We start from the raw sequence: 18391 nt of genomic DNA on the forward strand, positions 1-18391 counted from the left end.
GCTCCAGAAGAATGCCCCAGTACTGCTGTGTTTCGCGATGCATGCGGAGTGGCTACAAAGATCCCTTCGGAAACGAGGTGAGCTTCATACGCGCGTAATTTTGTTGTAGTGAACGGTCATCCGGCCATCGCGATTTGTTACAACCGTTTAGAGCCGTTCCGCGGTTTGTTGAACGCCTCTCGTGCGAGTTGCTTCTCACAGCAGAATGACTGCACCCGTAGATGTAGTACGTTCCTCGTGCACGCGCTGCCACTGCACCAAGACCGTCAGTGCGCTCGCGCTGAAAGCAAGAATATCGGAGGCGGGAGTACATGCATAAAATCTCGTTTTGGCAGCTGCAGCTTAAGGGCTGGCTGGGGCTTTGCGCTACTTTTCGATAGATTTTCAGCGCCTGCCCGGAACGGTATCAAGAATCGAAAGATTAGGGAGCCACTGCTACCGCTCCGAGGCTTGTGCCTGCTGGCGGTGGTCTCCGATTCGTAGTACGAATCCACAAAACCCATCCCCGGAGCCCTGGCACCTCGGAAAGGTTCAGAGTTAAGTCCGATGCCATCGCAAGAACTAATAACTACGAAGAGTTTACTAGAAGAGGGCGAGACCACGCAGCAAAGAGCACGACACAGGATGAATAGAACCCCCCAACATGGCGGCGAATCTTCACCAAGTATGATGATGATGATAGCTATAAAGAATTTTGCATATGGTTCATTGTCTCGAGCTAGACAGCGTGCAAACTGTTGTCTGTCGGTACTTTGTTGGTTATAGAACCGTAGCTACGATGACCAGGCTTGCAGCTCACCACAGAGCAGCGAGGCCATTTCCCGGGAACTGACATTTGAAAAGCTCCGCCTACACATGCAAACCAATATAGTTGAGGTGGGGTAGCATAACTAAACCAGAAAATGCGAAAAATATGACTACCTGCCTTTGCTACATGAATCCTCGGAAACTTTTTGGGCTATGACAACTAGGGAATGAACTCGGGAAACGGGGGTGGCATGGCTACACCAGAAAATGCTAAAAATATGGCTCCCTGCCTTCGCTACATGAATCCTCGAAAACTTTTTGGGTTATGACAACTAGGGAATGAACTCGGAAAATGTGTGAACCACCACAGGTTAAGGCCGGCAGCCGGGATGGAAGTAATGGCGAGGCTTATTTATTAATGCATAGCCTCCTCTATACTCACAAAGCCTGGCAGTTCGACGACGGAGCCATCGAGGCCTGGTCACAGATTTAGAGCGCGAGGATCTGGAACACACATCATTTTTCGGGGAATCTCGCTGTGAGCGGACAGCTTTAGAGCGGCGAGGGCCCGAAACACACTTGTTCGCTCGGGAGCAACAGATGCGACTGGCTGCTGATGTCGATCGAGGCTACGGCGACTTCGGCCGCCCAGCCCTGTGGCGGAGGCTACCTCGTCAGCATGCTCGGCCTCGTCGTCCTATGCCCTATGGCGCATGGACTGCCGAAAACGCCAAGCAGGGGATACTCACCTTTCGATGCTGTTCCGCTGTATCAATATCTGTAATTTGTATTTAATCAGCCCCGGCAGTTTGCCGCACAATTTTGAGCGCAGACGGAACCGAAATGGAGGTGGGGAAGTGGTTGCGTTCCATTCATCCTCGCCAACAGGAAAAAAAAAAGTATAGTAGGTTTCGGCGTCTCGACGCAGCAGGGCGCCCGTTACATGACTCGTGTCCCTGCCGCTCTACCTTTTCACTTTCGGCGGCCACGTTTTGTGGCAATCTACCAGGCTTTGCCAGCATAGAGGAGGCTATGGTTAATGGTTCAAAGCGAAAGAAGTGAAGGGCTTGTCATATTGTTTTTACAACAACACCTTTAGTTAGATAATTTGTTCCTTATGCACGAACGCACGCTGGTTAAACGTCTCTCACAACACAAACATTTATCACAAACAATTGATACATCAATCAATCAATTGTAAGATTCTTTTAAAATGTTGGACACTGGTGTGGCGAACATGACCGTTAGTATGGGGAACTGGGGGAAGTTCTCGCTCAAGTCAATGCTGCTCTCACCTTCAGCAGGCACGTGCGACTCCTCAACATCAGTGTCCGTCCTGCCCACCAAATCCGATGGGGTCATCTGCCATGTCTTGCGGATTTCTGTTCTTGCCTGCGTCGCAAGGCCTATGCAGCACATTGCTGACACTTACCCCCCCCCCCCCCCCCCCCCCCCCCCCACCGCCCATCGGGTGGTACAGGAGTTGATTTGCAATGACAGTCATCCTCAGTGGTGAAGTGATCCTGGGCATAGGAAATGCAAATGTTTCGAAATTGAGTCTGATGTCAGGTACAGTCTGCACTGGGAGTCAGTAACAGAGTTGAATGGGTGTGGCAAGGGAACTCACCAAATGGTGTCTGATGCAATGCTTTGCATGCCTGGTCCAACCATGTCAGTTGTGTCAAGCTGACCAGATGCAGCAGTTTGACCGTCGAACGACCCTGCCAGTGCCTAAAGGTAAAAGATGAAAGAATAGTGCAATGTGCAACTTGTGCATTCTATGCAGTCCGTGGTGAGAATCGGGATGGCGACGGTACCAAACTCACAAGAGAAGAAACTCCAACGGGGCTGTCATGGCTGAATGCAGCTGCTGGCCACTTCAGGCCACTCGATCCCATCGACAGCTGGTTGAATAGCATACAAGAAATGCGGATTAGTGGTGGGCTACACATATAGCTTGTTCATTATATACTCGACAATAACTCGAACTGCGTGGCAGTCTTAGTCAACAAGCGTCACACAGTCAAATTGTACTCAACTATTTTTAACAGGCAACCCCAGATCTCAAACCAGCGTAGCGGGCTGTACGGGAGCTAATGCATTAGATCCCAAAGAACCTGAACAAGGAATTCGGGCAGCAACGACAGTAAAGAATGAACACACAACGGACTAGAAACACAGACGAGGAACGTGCTCCTCTGTGTTTCTCGTCAGTTGTGTGTTTATTCTTTCCTGTTGTTCCTGCTGTTACCAACGCGCTCGTTAAGCATTTAAGAATGCGGGGTTACACTAATTGAGTAAACCTAAGATCTTACAGCCATGAACAGAATTGCTCCAGTAAGCCGAAAGGTAAAGACAAAACGTCAACTTTGCCTCACTTACCGCTATTGGTGCAAGTGCTCTTGTTGCCTTTAAGGACAGGCCCGGGCACTCTCCCCGGGTCTCAGCTACGCACGATCGTGCACGTTAGCGGAAGAGGCTTCCAGAGCGAAGTGGCGGTAACATACCCTGTCAAATGTTTTACTCGGTGGATGCCTGATTGCCTGCAGTCAAACGGCTCGCGATCTGTCGTCCGTCGGTAAACCATGGTTACTAGGAAAGAATCGTCTTCGCGACCGCGCGTCTCGCAGCACACCACGGATCAACTGCGCCGTTTTCCGGGAACCGACATCTGAAATGTCACATCTACACATGCAAAAAAAGAAACTACATATTTGAGATAGGACAGGGTGGCTATGCCAGAAAATGGGCGACACTGTACCTCACCACCTGTACTACATCTCTCCCCGGTAACTTTTCAGAGCTATGAAAACTAGGCAACTAACTACTGACAACGTGCGCACTACCGCATGCAAGCGCCAGCTCCCCGGTAACTTTTCTGGGCTATGAAATCTAGACAAGTGGACGGCATCGCATGCAGACGTAGTCAGCCATCTTGTAAGCGAATGCGACGATTGTTTGTTTGCAGTCTTCAGTCAAAACGGAAGTTGAGGTGTTGAAATATTTTTTAGTGCAGCAAGGCCTTTCTTTAGATTATTTGTTCGTTAAGCACAAAAACAAGGTGACCAAGTTACGACAGCAACAGGTAACAACGAGTTTACTTTAAACACCCGACATGTCAATTATCCGCAACAGCCAATGAGACCGAACTCGGAAAGCACACTCCCGGGGTACAAAAGTTATCATCATCCCACTAGCCCCACAGGGGTACAATTTCGGTTTCGTCCGCAAATCGAAAAATTCGCATTGCAGCATAAATAATGGGCGAAAATTGTTTCTTTTTCGTCCGACGAACATTAGTTTTTTTAGTCATGATATATATATATATATATCTTTTTTTTATGGGAGGGGGTTAATTGTCCCTTTGAAGTCCTCCCTAAACGCACCAGACGGGCGGAGCGTGCTTATGCGAGAAGCCAGCTTCACCCAGTATTCACTCTGACAAGATAACTTGGCATTTAGCACGAGCCTCGATGGCTAAAAGAAATATAAACGCTGAGCTCGGGATAACGGCTAGTAGCGGTGTTGAGTTTTGCTGCTCGAAGAAGTAAGCTATTTTAATTGTGTAATCTATGTATTTATTTTCAGATAAGCCTCTTTAGTGCGATGGGACCTGTTGCCTACCTTGGCAATGTACGCGCCCCGGCGCGTCTCCTTGTTCCATTTGCGGATATTATTGCTGTGAGTGTAGGATACATATTTTTCTGCTCCCTCGCGAAGGCCATTGATGAAAACACGCAAAGAATTGCGCGCAAATATATAAAAATAAGTAGAAATGTGGACGTCTGCGATACACTTTACTTTGTTCAGGGATCAAAATTGAAAACTGATTGCATTCTATTCCAGGCGTTCACCAGATGAGTTGGGAGACCGTGAAACTTGCCGCCAAGATATCACAATTTTTTTTATAGCAACATTTCGCTATATATAACATAAGACCAAGCTTTTGCGCTATAGCTGCAAAAGAAACTGCGGTGTGGAAATATGCAACCTGTAGAGGTACACGGTGCGTAGTGTTTTAAGTGCACATTTTCAAAATGTTCGTATTCTCTGTGGCGGCTGAGAACAAATTAATTGGATATTAGTGCTATAGCAGGACAAATATTTATTTTGACTAATAAATACGTGTCTTTTCTCTATATCACATATTAATTGGTATTCGTCACATTGAACCCCAAAAGAATTACCGTTACCTAATGTTCTATTAGAATTCAGTACAGCAACCATGAAATTAAGCTCTTCGAGATTTGAATAAGATGATGCCTTCCTTCCCGAAAAGGAGAGGGACAACGCGTGGGCCCGGTCGCTCTGAGGGGACGAAGGGTATTCGTAGTTCGGTCGCATATTCTCCCCTGTTCCTTCTTCCTTTTAGTGCGTATTCGCTGAACGTTATTTTTCTCCGTGAAGTGAATTAAGCGCTATCAAGTTTTGAGGTAACTTGCGCCGCGTCAGAGATTTTCGCTAATCCCCCGGGCTCGCACGGTGTTACGTTTCCGGCGGAACGTAACACCGTGCCGACGACGGAACGCCTGCCGAAGGAACACACGGATCGTTCTTCCAGCAGAGAGAGAGAGAGTCTGTCTGTTCCTTCGGCAGCCGTTCCATCGTCGAATTGCCGGAAACGTAACACCATGCAAGCCCGGGGGGTTAGCGAAAATCTCTGACGCGGCGAAAGTTAACTCAAAACTTGATAGCGCTTAATTCACTTCATGGAGAAAAATTACGTTCAGCGAATACACTATAACAGGAAGAAAAAATTTAAATTTCGCTAATGTTAATCCTGCTCAGAGGCAATGTAAGTAATGCCACTCTATAAGGACCAGCCTAACAGCAATTCATAGACTTGGCCAACGTCTGGGCTGAAGGGCCTGTCAAAATGGTATACGCAGTTGCTTTAGGCAAATTTGTAAAATATTCAACTGATAGTACAGGCGTCTAAAATATTGTTACACATAGACACAAGAACAGAAATCACTACGATTTCAGGAATGTTTTCTAAGTAGAATCCTACCGCGCTATCTCTAGTTTTAGCAAACGAAAAAAGGAAAAAAAATTGCCCAGCCAAATTTTTACAGAACAAATAAAGCACACGTGATATAGAATAAAAAAAATATCAGCTGGCTACCTGCAAGCAAATTAGGGTGTCTGTGCACTTAGTCGCATGGACCGCATTTCTTTGAAGCTCGAGTTCTCTAAAGCTTATAAAAGTTAGACGCGCGAAGGCTACCCTAATGGAAACGACATAATTGAATGTTTCTCATGAAAGTTAGACACGTTTTTATTTGTTTTCACTGAAATATTATTTAAAAACTGTAAAAAATTATTAGCTAAATACTTTGTGATAATTAGCCAGTTTCCCACATCGGCTATATTTATATTGACTTGCTCAAGGAAACTGCTAACGATGCTGCGTCATTTCGGCTCGTGTGGCGTTTACCAGCTTTTTTCTAAATCTTGACACATCATAGAACAACAACATGACAAAACAACACAATTTAAGCATATGAATACTTAAAGGTTCTTGAGACTCTATATACGTTGTATGCTTTGCACCGAATACTTTAACACAGTAATACAAACACTCGAGATAAAGACTATGCATGTCTTCGCAATGTTTACAACAAGTAATCCTCTTCAGATCCTAACTCTATTATAAGCAAGGCAAGAAACACATCTCGCCATAACTGGTATCAATTTTAACCTTTTCAGAATCTATGGAAATTAGCTGGTAAAGGACAATTTCTAGTGTCCAGTCCTGCCCTGCAAAAGATCGCCACCAATTTGTGCGGCAGCGAATTGGGCGACGAGATCTGCACTGCCATCCTTTTTCTCGTAGCTGGTGTGGATTCTCACCAAACTAATCGGGTAAGGTAAAGCGTTTGAGCTGGAAAACTAGGATTTGTTCTTCAGCATGTCATTATGTTAAAAAGTGTTACGTTATCATCTGGTTTGTTGCCTTGATAATATGGGCTTAACTGAAAACAGAGTTTTCCACCTAATAGATTAATGTACTGAAGGCCAAGTTAACAAGAAAACCAGAACTGGCAGCATTTTCTTGTTACCGACCTTTACATTGCGAGCATAAATACGCAATCCCCGGGTATAATTTACCCCTTGCCAACTTGAATTCTGCCATCACAACACCTAATGCAATATATAATCAACAAATCTGGCTGCAATATACCTTTTTTATTTTATTTCGCCTAGCGAAAATGCAAAAGAGTGCTAACGTAATGTTTGCGAATAAGGCGTCCTTGAATGTACAAACAGTTATTTATTTTAGTATTTATGATATTACTAGAATGGAGAGGTGTGCTAGTTCATTGCTAAAAAAAAAATAAAAGAACAATACAACGGGACAAGAAAGGCGAGACAAACTAAGCGCATTGTTTGTCTTGCTTAGCGTGCCCCGTTCTCTGGCGCATTTATTTTCGTGGTTATGATAGAACTTCGTAAAAATATTTGACAAAAGGTAATACATCTTTTAAATTTTTTGGTTGGGTGGACTTTGGCTGTGTCTGGCTATACCTAGGGATGTGTTCTAAATTATCGAAAGAATTAAGTAAAACTTAAAACGGGTAATATATACCAGAACTTGCGACGCGGGGAGGGGATGCTTTTTTCTTATTTGATTTTTGTTTATGCAAATGTATTTTTCAAACTCTTGTGTAAACACGTGTATTCGAGTTGCTGCTATAAGAAGCGACCTGGGCAGCCGTGCAATGTCCCGTAAAAACACGGTTAAGCAGCTGATAAATAACTATAAAATCAACCCAAAGCGTCGTGTCAATATACATGGCGCAGGTCTGTTGAAAGCGTGTAATTAGGCTTGCGGCCATGATATCGGGACAAAATAGTCTCGGTATGTGGAGGTCCACCCATGCGCTACACATGGGCTCAGCGAGATTAAGAGGTTAATGCAATTAACAGAACGCGTGGGGAAGAGACGGGAGCACATTGTGGCAAATCATTTTTGCCGCTGTCATTTTCGGTCTTGAAAGAAAGAAAGAAACACAAAGCGACACAAAATCGAAGAAAGAAAAAAAGTTAGGTTAGGCGCGTTCCTTTTGCCGTGACAAGTTGAAATTTGCGGAATGTACTATGTACCGGGTGACTCAAGGAGACGCCAGGCTCTTTAAATTGACGGCAAAACTCGGTTTCTTAACCTATCGGGCTACGACTTTGTGCAGCGTTGCCCACAGGGTGCATTCTATCCTGTAAAATTAGCAAAGAGCGAACTTATGTGAGGAAAAATTAAAAAAAGAAAAAGGCTTAGCTCCTATGGAAAAGCAGCGAAGCCACTGGTCCTCAAACTACAGGGCGCCGTATGGTTTGAATACGAGTGGCTTCGCTGCGTTTCCATAGGAGCTAAGTTTTTTTGTTTCTTAACTTTTTCCTCAGGTAAGTTCGTTCGTTGCAAATTTTAGAAACAAAAATGTGGCACCTGTGGCCAACGCTGCACAAAGTCGTAGCGCGGTAGGTTAAGAAACCGAATTTTGAAGTCGATTTAAAGAGCCTGGCCGCTCCTTGAATCACCCAATATTTATAAACAATGTGTGACGCCGGTGCTTTTCGCAAATCAAAGATAGGAATACACTAGGTAACCGACTAGCATTCGATGTTTGCCTCCTTCCCAGGGCATATTAAAGCGACTCCAGTAATATGGGCTCGTTGGGACCAGCGATGTTCACGTCAATGTCGCGCCATTTTGAAGCGACCGGAATGCATGGTACCTTTTCCCTCTAGGTATGAACTCATTTGAAGAAACTATAACGATTTTAAAGCAATTAAATGTAAAGGTGCAAGCGAGCTGGACAAGAATGACGAAAATAATCCCTGAAGAAGGGAAACAAGGGGGACAAAAGACGAGCACAAATCTCCAAACGCAGCTAGGTGCTGGAGTGCGACCGAAAAATCCACCTTGTCCTGGTATAAAACCAGGAACTTCTTAATGTCCAGTGGAGCGCTCTATCAACTGAGCTAACCAAGAGTTAGACGTAAGTAGAGCAAATGGGTTCTATCAGCAGTCACTAGTCTAACACCAACAAGAATGAACGGATAAAGATATAAGGTAATGATTATAAAGCAATTAGTTGCAAAGGTGCAAGCGAGCTGGACAAGAAGGGCGAAAATAATCCCTGGAGAAGGGAAACAAGGGGGACAAAGAACAAACACTAATCGATACCAGGACCAGCCGGATTTTTTCGGTCTCGCTCCAGTCAACGACCTGTTTGACAAATGGCGTTTCTTCTTTGGCCCCCTTGTTCCCCTTCTCCGGGGTCATTTTCGTCAAACTCAAAAGACTTGGCGCACGAAATTCATACTTGTAAAGGTAAGAAAAAAACAAAGCGAACATAGGCGATCTGATGAATGACACCGCAGTAAACTCAAGACAGGGGAATAATAAAACAAAACCTTCCATTGATTGTTGCCCCTCTCAGGCTTAATATAAATATTACTTGTAATTCTATCGTGCAGATGCAACAGACCTAGTTTCATCATATGGAATTCGAAGTTGAGAGAGCGACGGTGTATAATACGTCTACCCTACAAATTATGTATAAAGATAGCTTGATTATTATCAGTTCAATTCCCGTGTGAGATTACAAAACAGTTACATAGCAAGCACACAAATTCGACGCATGACCTCAAAATGCCACCGATGCAGGATCAGAAGATACTTATAGCACGAACATGTTCTCGATAGCCGCGAAATAGGCAGAGCTAGTGTAGTTGTTTCATAACAACGCAAACGTGTAAACGAAAGTCCGAATGGGTCTCGGCAACAACAATATTACGCCCTATGTTATTTGTTCACCGTATTTGTCTATAAAATAAAGCTCAGCCTAATACTATGTTTTATAATCCTGCTGATGAGTATTACTTCATTATTTCCTTTCCTACAGTTGCAGCATTCTCGCCAAGCACTTTTTTTGAAGAGCGCGAGATCATTTTGCAGAATAGCACAGGCACTTACACCTAAAACATTGTGAAACAGTTGAAGTCTTTGGGGAACATTATAAATTATGAATTCCCAATACATGCAGTGCATTGTTCACTATCAGTTAAGGGAGCACTGGCGCAAGTTTAGAAACTTGCCATACGCCAGAGAATACGGAAGATGCCTCGGACACAAATGTTTTAGCCTAAGTTAATTCTTACGGCTTTTGAGGTTCTATATCAACCAAGCAACAGCAAAATACAAGGGGCATATTTTTTTTTAAATGTTCTTAGGAGTATTTAACGTCTAACCTGACTGAATGCTTTGGTTATCCTAAAAGTTTATTATATCCGTTTGAACACGCCGTGTTAGACCAAAAACTTTTTTGACGCCAACAATGTGTCGTTAAAATAAAAAGTGGTAAAATGTTAGCCAAATCTGGGCACACTTGTGATATGAAAGAAAACGCGTGGCATTCCGCTTCTGCCGTCCGTCCTGATGTACTAGCCAGACCTGCAAGGAATTCAGTGGAAAGGGTGCATCACCATTGCGGTGTCGCCGGCCCAATTGATTAAACTCCGCGATGGGACGGCGTGGCCCTTTTTGTTACCCTCGAAATGAAGAAACCGCCTTCCTTCAGCGCTGTGCGTACCCACAATCTCAAAATAAGCTTTGAGCACAGCGTCGTCACCAGTTTCGGATTCTTATCGCGCGCACCACCAGACGCGACCTGGTTCTGCAATAAAGTTCGCCTCAAGATTACTGTGATAACATGGTCCCTCGCGAAATTGATACTTCTGGACTGTTTCTTTTCTTTCAAATTAAAAACATTTGAGAGCATCAATCCATGCTTGTTCTTGTGTAGTCTGATATCGCTGCATTTCACGCAGGTAATAATATTTCAAGTAAAAAGCACGGTGTCGAACGGGTCATCCATCTGATTTCGTTGCGGTCAGGGTTCAGCGGCTCTGCTTTTGTTTTGCGGTTTTGGCTCCTGTCCAGTTATAGGTACCAAATATAGGTTCGACAACCGATTGCACTAAGTGCTAGCTGGTTGAAATCGGCACATTGTTGTGCGTTATACGGTACCGTGGCATCCTGCGCATCTTCTCCGCTAAACAAAAATTATAGCTCCCAGTCGCTAAGAAAAAGGAGCGTTCATATTCTTATCAGACGCCTCGCTCAGTAAACGGGGGCAGCGTAAAGTATGCCCGCTTAAGTTTGTGTTCTACTCTTAACGTTTTATAGCGAACACCAGTCCATGCACACCATCTGTACATAAGGTGCTGCGTAGCAATACCAAAGTATAGTCTTCCAATGCGACACCTATCAACCTGCACGCACCGTGCTCGCTAACAGAACATATGGCAGCGGAAAAGTACTTAAAAATGAATCAAGAAAAAAACATCCACGCGGCAGCTGGTTTTGAAATGTACGATGAAAATATTAAAATTACTTCTCGGCGCCAGATATAACGTTTTTGAAACCGTAGATGGACGCCATAGTCGTGCCAATTTTTCATTTTAATTTTTATGTTCGCCTTTCCTTTCGTTGAGGAACATTGTTCATCTGCATAAAATAACCAAAGAGTAGCTCCTTCGCTTCTTGGTATAGTGAGCCAGAGGTGCACATCACCGCGCCGACTCGCGGACGTCAAGTCATGGTGCACACGTGCGGGATATGTATTTATATGTTGAATTATTTGTCAGATATTTCCCCGTCACTGACATTTATTTAGGCAACAATGCACCACTGTCGCCACCACCACGAATGCTAAAATAATCTTGGCACCGCCATCCGCCAAAACAGGTCCGTCTCACACTGTACTGCTCCGAACTGCTTTATATTAAACAGGCAACCCTTAGATTGTGGTGGTGGAAAACCTCTTTATTGGTCCTGCGAAAACCCCTACCCCTCCGTCACCCCTTCACCAACACACCTACGCACAGTCTGCCGGTGAAGCAAGCGCCGGGTTCGCTGGACGAAACCCCTTTGTCCCTCCAAGTTCACACACATCACACCATCCTTGAAGTCTTCCGGCCAGTCCTGGGTCCCCGATGCCTCATGCCCTCGTTGTTCACAGTCCCACACAATATGCTGCAGCGTTGCCCGACTGTCCTTACATACCCTGCACAAGTCACTCTCAAAATTCCCTGGGTCCACATGTCTCCCCAACACCGGGGTATACACACACATCACCTGCAACTGCCTAAAAAGCACCGCATCCTCCCGACACAAATCCTTGTGAGGTTCCGGGAACCTCCTCCTATCCCGTCTGCAACATTCAAGATACTCTCCATAACCCACCGGCACATACGACCCCTCCTGCGAATCCCGGCCTAAGAGTCCTCGGGCGCAGCAGTCGGCCATATCATTCCCCACCTCATGTGCAGGGCTCCATATTAGTTCCACTTGTCCCTTCACACTGATCAACCTCTTAGCCCTCTCACTCACCGTTCCATTCATGAAGCGCCTGACAACCCCCATTGCATCACTAAATACCTTCCTTACACCCTCGATAGAAATTGCCATTGCAACCGCCACCTCCTCAACTTCTTCCGCACTGTCACATCTCAATCCCGACGCTGTAACCACCCTACCATCTTTACCCGCCACAACCACAGCCGCCCCCCGGTCCCCATCAAAAGCTCCGTCCACATAAACACTACCCTCCTCCTTCCCATACAGCCTATACAGCGCCTGCGCCCTTGCCTGCCTACGCCCCTTATCCCGTTCCGGATGCATGTGCCTCGGCACCGGCCTATCCCTCAACCTCCTCATGTCCTCATCCTTAATCCTTTCCAATCCCCCCCTGCCAGCCTCAGCACCCACCCCCACCCTGCTCAACACCCTACGCCCCACCGCAGACCCCCTCAACCTCTCCGTCTGCGAGATCCTCTGCGCTTCTATCACCTCTTCCAATGTATTATGCACACCCAATCGCTCCATCATCTCCGTGCTAGTACATGCCAGCAACCCAATCGCCGCCTTATATATCCTACGTATCAGAGCATTAATCTTCCCTTTCTCCGTCACCCCCCACTTCAGATACCCAGCCACATACGCGATGTGGCTCATCCCAAAAGCCTGCACCAGCCTCAAAACACTCTCCTCCTTCATACCCCTCCTCCTACTAGCCACCCTCCTAACCATCTGCATCGCTGCCCCGACCTTGCTTTGCAACTTATCCAACATCACGCCATTACCCCTAGCCTCCTGTAACCACAGTCCCAACACTCTCAGCTCCTTAACTCTAGGTATCAATCCCCCATTCGCCCTCAACTCCACATCCTGCCATCTCCTACTCCTCGGCCCCACCACAACATACGCCGACTTCTCATGACTGCACTCCAACCCTGTACCCGCCAACTCTTCCTCAATAGCATCAATCCCTCGTTGCAACGTATCTCTAGTCTCCTCCACGCCCTTACCAACACACCACAACGTCAAGTCATCCGCATAAATGGAGTGACCGATCCCTTCTCTCGTTAACCTCTTCCCCACCTTTGCCATGACCAAATTAAACAACATCGGCGAGATAACCGCGCCTTGCGGCGTACCTATACATCCCAACCCCCTCTTCCCAACCTCGTACTCCCCAGCAACCAATTCCGCGCTCCTCCCAGTCAAGAAGCTCCTCACATACTCATAGCTCCTCTTCCCCAACCCCAACTCCGACATTCTTTCTAATATGGCCGAATGCTGCACCCTATCAAAGGCACTCTTGAGATCCAATCCCAACACAACCCCCACTTTCCTCGACTGCACAACCTCATGCTTAAGTAACAACATTGCATCCTGTGCACACAACCCCTCCCTAAATCCGAACATAGTATCACTAAACACCCCCCTCCCTTCCAGAAAATTATTCCACCTTCGCAATACCACGTGCTCCAAAACCTTACCAACACACGACGTAAGCGAAATCGGTCTCAAATTCTGCACCCCCACCGGTTTATTCGGCTTAGCCAACAACACCATCCTAGCCGTTTTCCATTCTTCAGGCACCTCCCCGCTCTCCCAACACCTATTAAACAGCCCCGTGAGCACCTCAACAGCTTCTTCCCCCAAGTTACGCAGCATATTGTTACTAACCCCATCCGGCTCTGACGCAGACCTCGTTTTCACCCTCTGCAACGCCGCCCTCACTTCCCACGTCTCCACAGCCCTATCCAGATCCTCATTCACCTCCCCCTTATAGCCCGGAAAATTCACTCCCCCCACCCTAGGAAGATACTTGTCCATCAGAGCCCTCCTAAACCCCTCCTCCCCCAATTCCTTCCTAGCTCCATACAGAGCCTCACGTAACCTTCCCCTTTGATAACTACGAGTCCGCGTCCCATCCAATAAATGCCTTAACAACCTCCATGTTTCCCCCATCTGCAACCTACCTCCCGCCCTTACGCACACATCGTCCCACTGCTGCCTCGCCAGTTCTCCACTGTACCTTGCAATTTCTCTATTCATCTCCGCTACCCTCTTCCGCAACCTCCTATTACCCCTATGTTCCCTCCACCTGCAAAAGAACGCCTCCTTCGCCTCCATCAAACCTACCAACCTGCTATCGAATTCCCCCTCCAACTCTGCATCCACCTCCACCTCTCTACTCGCTTCCCTCGCCGCTTTTACAACTGCCTCAGACCACCCCTTCACATCGACAACCCCCCCCCCATATCACCACCCCTCCTAAAGGCGCCCCAATCCACCACCTTGTGCCTCCTCTTCCCCTTTCTTCTGCCCTCCAAATGTACCAAAACCTCTACTACCCTGTGATCACTGCCCAAATCCATGCCCGTATTTCTCCACTCCACATCTACCCCCCTAACAAAAGCCAAATCCGGCATCGTCTTTCTCTGCACCGCCGTCTTAGCCATCAACGTGGGATGCCGAGAATCCGACACCAAAATCAAGCCTACATCCTCTGAGTCCCTCAACAAATTCCTTCCCTTAGCCGTGTTGTCCACATACCCAAACTCCTCATGTCTCGCATTGAAATCCCCAGCCACCACCAGGCCCCCATCCCCAGCCCATCTCACACATTCCCTGAAAAGTTTCCCAAACCTCTGCCTCCCATACTTTGGGCTGTTGTACACATTACACAAACAAACACCACTCTTGCCAAACACTACCTCCAAGGCCAGAAACTCCACATTCTTCTCCCCCTCCAACTTCCCTTCCACCACCGGCAACCCCCGTCTAACCAACGTACAAACACCCCTCCTACCCCCCTTTGACACTACCTTCACCCCATAGGCCACGTATCCCGAAAGCCCCACATCATTCGGCCCCACCTCCTGTAACATAATGACATCCGGCTTCTCCTCTGCCGCCAGCACATATTGCTGAAGCACCGCCTTCCTGCCCTTGTATCCATTGCAATTCCAAACCCAAACCTTAACTACTTCTTCCATTGTGTTAAGAACGACTCAATCCCCATGACAACCCTTGCCACCTCATCCAACTTCTCATTCACCTTCCTCAACCCTCCCTCCTGCCGCACCACCCTCTCATTCAAATCTATTATCTGCTTCTCCATTCCCGACACATCACTACCACCTCCACCCCCCGCACTCTTTCTCTTAGCCGGTGGCGCCCCCAGATGAGAAGGCTCCCCCTCCGCCGCAATCTTCTCCACCTTAGCCGCCAATTGCTTAATAACCCCGGTGAGCTCCTCAACCTTCTCCATCAGCCCTTTGTTCTCCTTCCTCAGCTCCATGATCTCCCCGGCCTGCCGCCTATTATCCTCCCTGAGCTTTTCCATCTCATCATCCGACTTCACCACCTGTGCCCATGACACCTGTCTTTCCTCCCCTCTGCTCCTACTCCTCGACCTACTATCCCCCCTTTACCTCGAAACCGACCTGGACCCTCCCAAGTCCGGAAAATCTTCTCCCCTCAGAGCCCCTGCACCGGAAAGGGAACCCCCTCTCGACTCATGATCCAACTCTTTACGTTCCCACAACCTTTTCCGTACAATATACGGTGTGCGGAACCTATTCCTACACACCCTATCCCCGGTCACGTGTTGTCCCCCACATAGCTTGCACCTAGGGGTGCACTCGTGCTCCTGTTGCCCACTAACCCCACACCCCATACACCGCTTCATCTCCGGGGTAGGGCAGACATCCGAGCGATGTCCTACCCTCCCACACACAAAACAGACCTCAAAATGCTTCCTATACAAAGAACATCTCAAAACTCCTCCACCATAATACACTTGTCTTGGCACCACTTCACCTTCAAAGACCACAATGACCGTAGCCGACGATCCAATGCGCTGTGTCGCCCTCGCAGTCGGATTCCTCGGGCCCACCACGTTCCTGTCAATGTCCTCCGCCGAATGCTCCAACGGCACACCTCTGATGACTCCCTTCGTCGTCCCATACGGAGCCGCCACGTACGCCTTCGTCTCGAAGCTCTTCCCTTCCACCACCAACACCTCCACGTTCGCATATCTCCTAGCCCGCTGTTCATCCTCAGTGCACACCACCACAATGTTCTGTTGAACATTCGGGCATAACGTATCCTTGCCCATATCCTCCATCTCCACACGCGCCGCCTTGCCAATCGCACACATCACTTTCACGATAGACACCCTGGACAGATCCAGACCTCCTCTTGGCCTCATGATCACCTTAATGGCCTCCCGGGGCAATACCCTCGGCATCTTGGCTCCCCTCTCTATTCTCTCTATCACCCGCCTGGCCACATGGGAATTAGGTCTAGCCTCCGCAGAGCCGTCCGATCTTCCATTCGTGCGCACTTTCATCCAACCCGCACAATCCTCCGGATCCAATTCTTCTCCGGGCACTTCCACGACCATATTCCCAGCATTCCGGCCGACATCAGCCTCCATGCCGTCCCCTTGCACCTCCGTCGCCACCACGCCGGTGTTAGGCCTACCTTCCCGTACTCGGTTAGGCCTAACTGCCCCCGCCTCGCCGTCACCACCTTTCTAAGTCCGTAAAGTCCCAATAAATCGATGGAATGACTCACCACCGATATCGATGAGTTCCTCTCGACGAGCCGGACACTTTGACACCACTTTCAAGAAAATAGAGCCAGAAACACCGCACAAATGAGCACAGTAACGCGGAGCCGACGCGACACACGTCCGCCTCCGACCACCGCTCGCAGCGCCCCCCTCCCCTTAGATTGTGTTTTGGTACAGTTTGGATTCAAAATAAAATGGTGGCTTTCGGTTTCGAGGTGTACCTGGCTCCGTAAAATAAAACGGTTTTGATTCGTTTTTGGTTCGGCTTGAATTTTGTCTCGACACCCTTGTGAAAAGAAAACCAGCCAGGAAGATCTCTGCTTTTTACAGTATTCGGGTACACATTCTTCTACTGTACACCGGACAGTTGTTGGTAATAAACTGTCTAGTCATTAAAAGAGCTGATACAAAAATGCCAATAACAAATTTTTTAAGAAACAAAATTAGCGATAGTTGCTATTAAACATGACAAGACCCTTGATGTGTCTGAACAATAAATTCAGTATGATCAGTCATTTTAAAGTTCTTTCTTTTTGATGCGCTCAGATGTCATTTTCATCCAGAATATTCTCGTATTAATTATTCTTTATTACATATGACCTTTCTTTTATAGTCCCGACTGAATGTCTACTTCAGCCATGATCCGGCTGGAACATCTGTCAACGATTTTCTTCAGTTTGCTCAGGTAAACAGGTCATATATATTTTCAACATTGCCGCTCTAAAAAAATGATATTACTTGTAAGTAAGGATCAAGATCCGAATAACATTTTTTTCATTCCTCCGGATCGGGCCTTGCTTCAGGATTATTATCGGTGTGTATCTTATGCATCAAACCACACTATATGTCGGAACCCACTTTTGCTACTCTGAGTAGTCACTGCAAAGGAAAACTCGTAACTGCTACTGAGTTAATATTCGAGTCATAGTGAATTCTACATGTTACTGAAAAAAAAATGGCGGCGCGAAGTAGCGGCACCATTTTTGCCTCACGTATTTCGAGGGTACTATATAAAAGTCTAGGAGTGGCTGAATTTGTGCACGCGTCTTGCTTCGTGATTCTTTCCTTGGTGATCTTATTGACTAACGCAGCGAATATTTCGTTACGGAACAATAATAAGATGTTCGAGACTCGCCCTTCCCTACGATGTCGTTGACCATAGGACCTTAGATGCAAAAAGAACTAGTGAACTCTGGTGTGAACTGATGTTCTAAAGGTGTCAACCTAATTGCATATGTTTTTTAATATTATGCATCACTTAAAGAAGTGTTTTATTTTGTTTTTAATATCGCTAATCCTACCGTGGCTTTGAGGTAAGAAATGCAAAGAGTGGTGAGAACTGAGCGGGTTAGGATGGTTCCGCGGCCAATAAGAGCGCGGCATCAGCCGATCAGAACATCGAACAAAAAATCACGCAACAAAAAACGTCAATAAATGAGGCCAAACTCCTTACGCTTCTGAAACTCTCTGGGATCACCGCCCGTGGAGAGGATTCGCGCGCGCTCTATCGTGTCGGGAAGAAGGTGTCGTCTTTTTTTTAACTCTTTGGCCCCGATATCGTTCACCGCCGCCGAAAAGATTCGACTAAGTTAGGACGCTACTCCATCGAACCTCTCAAATTTTCCTAATTACGTCTCAAGTGACCACCCGGCGCTTTCTCCGTGCTAAGTTGCTGGGTTGTGCAGTATCGTGATACAAATGTATCGCGA

At 47.0% G+C, this 18391-nt stretch overlaps 1 pseudogene; it reads right to left on the minus strand.

The window, feature by feature from the left end:
* Positions 1-15029: 15029 nt before the first annotated feature.
* Positions 15030-16819, minus strand: LOC120846423 (annotated as a pseudogene).
* Positions 16820-18391: the final 1572 nt, after the last annotated feature.

Source organism: Ixodes scapularis, unplaced genomic scaffold (genome assembly GCF_016920785.2).
Source record: "Ixodes scapularis isolate PalLabHiFi unplaced genomic scaffold, ASM1692078v2 PGA_scaffold2__306_contigs__length_199485367, whole genome shotgun sequence".
In the NCBI taxonomy this organism is placed as follows: Eukaryota; Metazoa; Arthropoda; class Arachnida; order Ixodida; family Ixodidae; genus Ixodes; species Ixodes scapularis.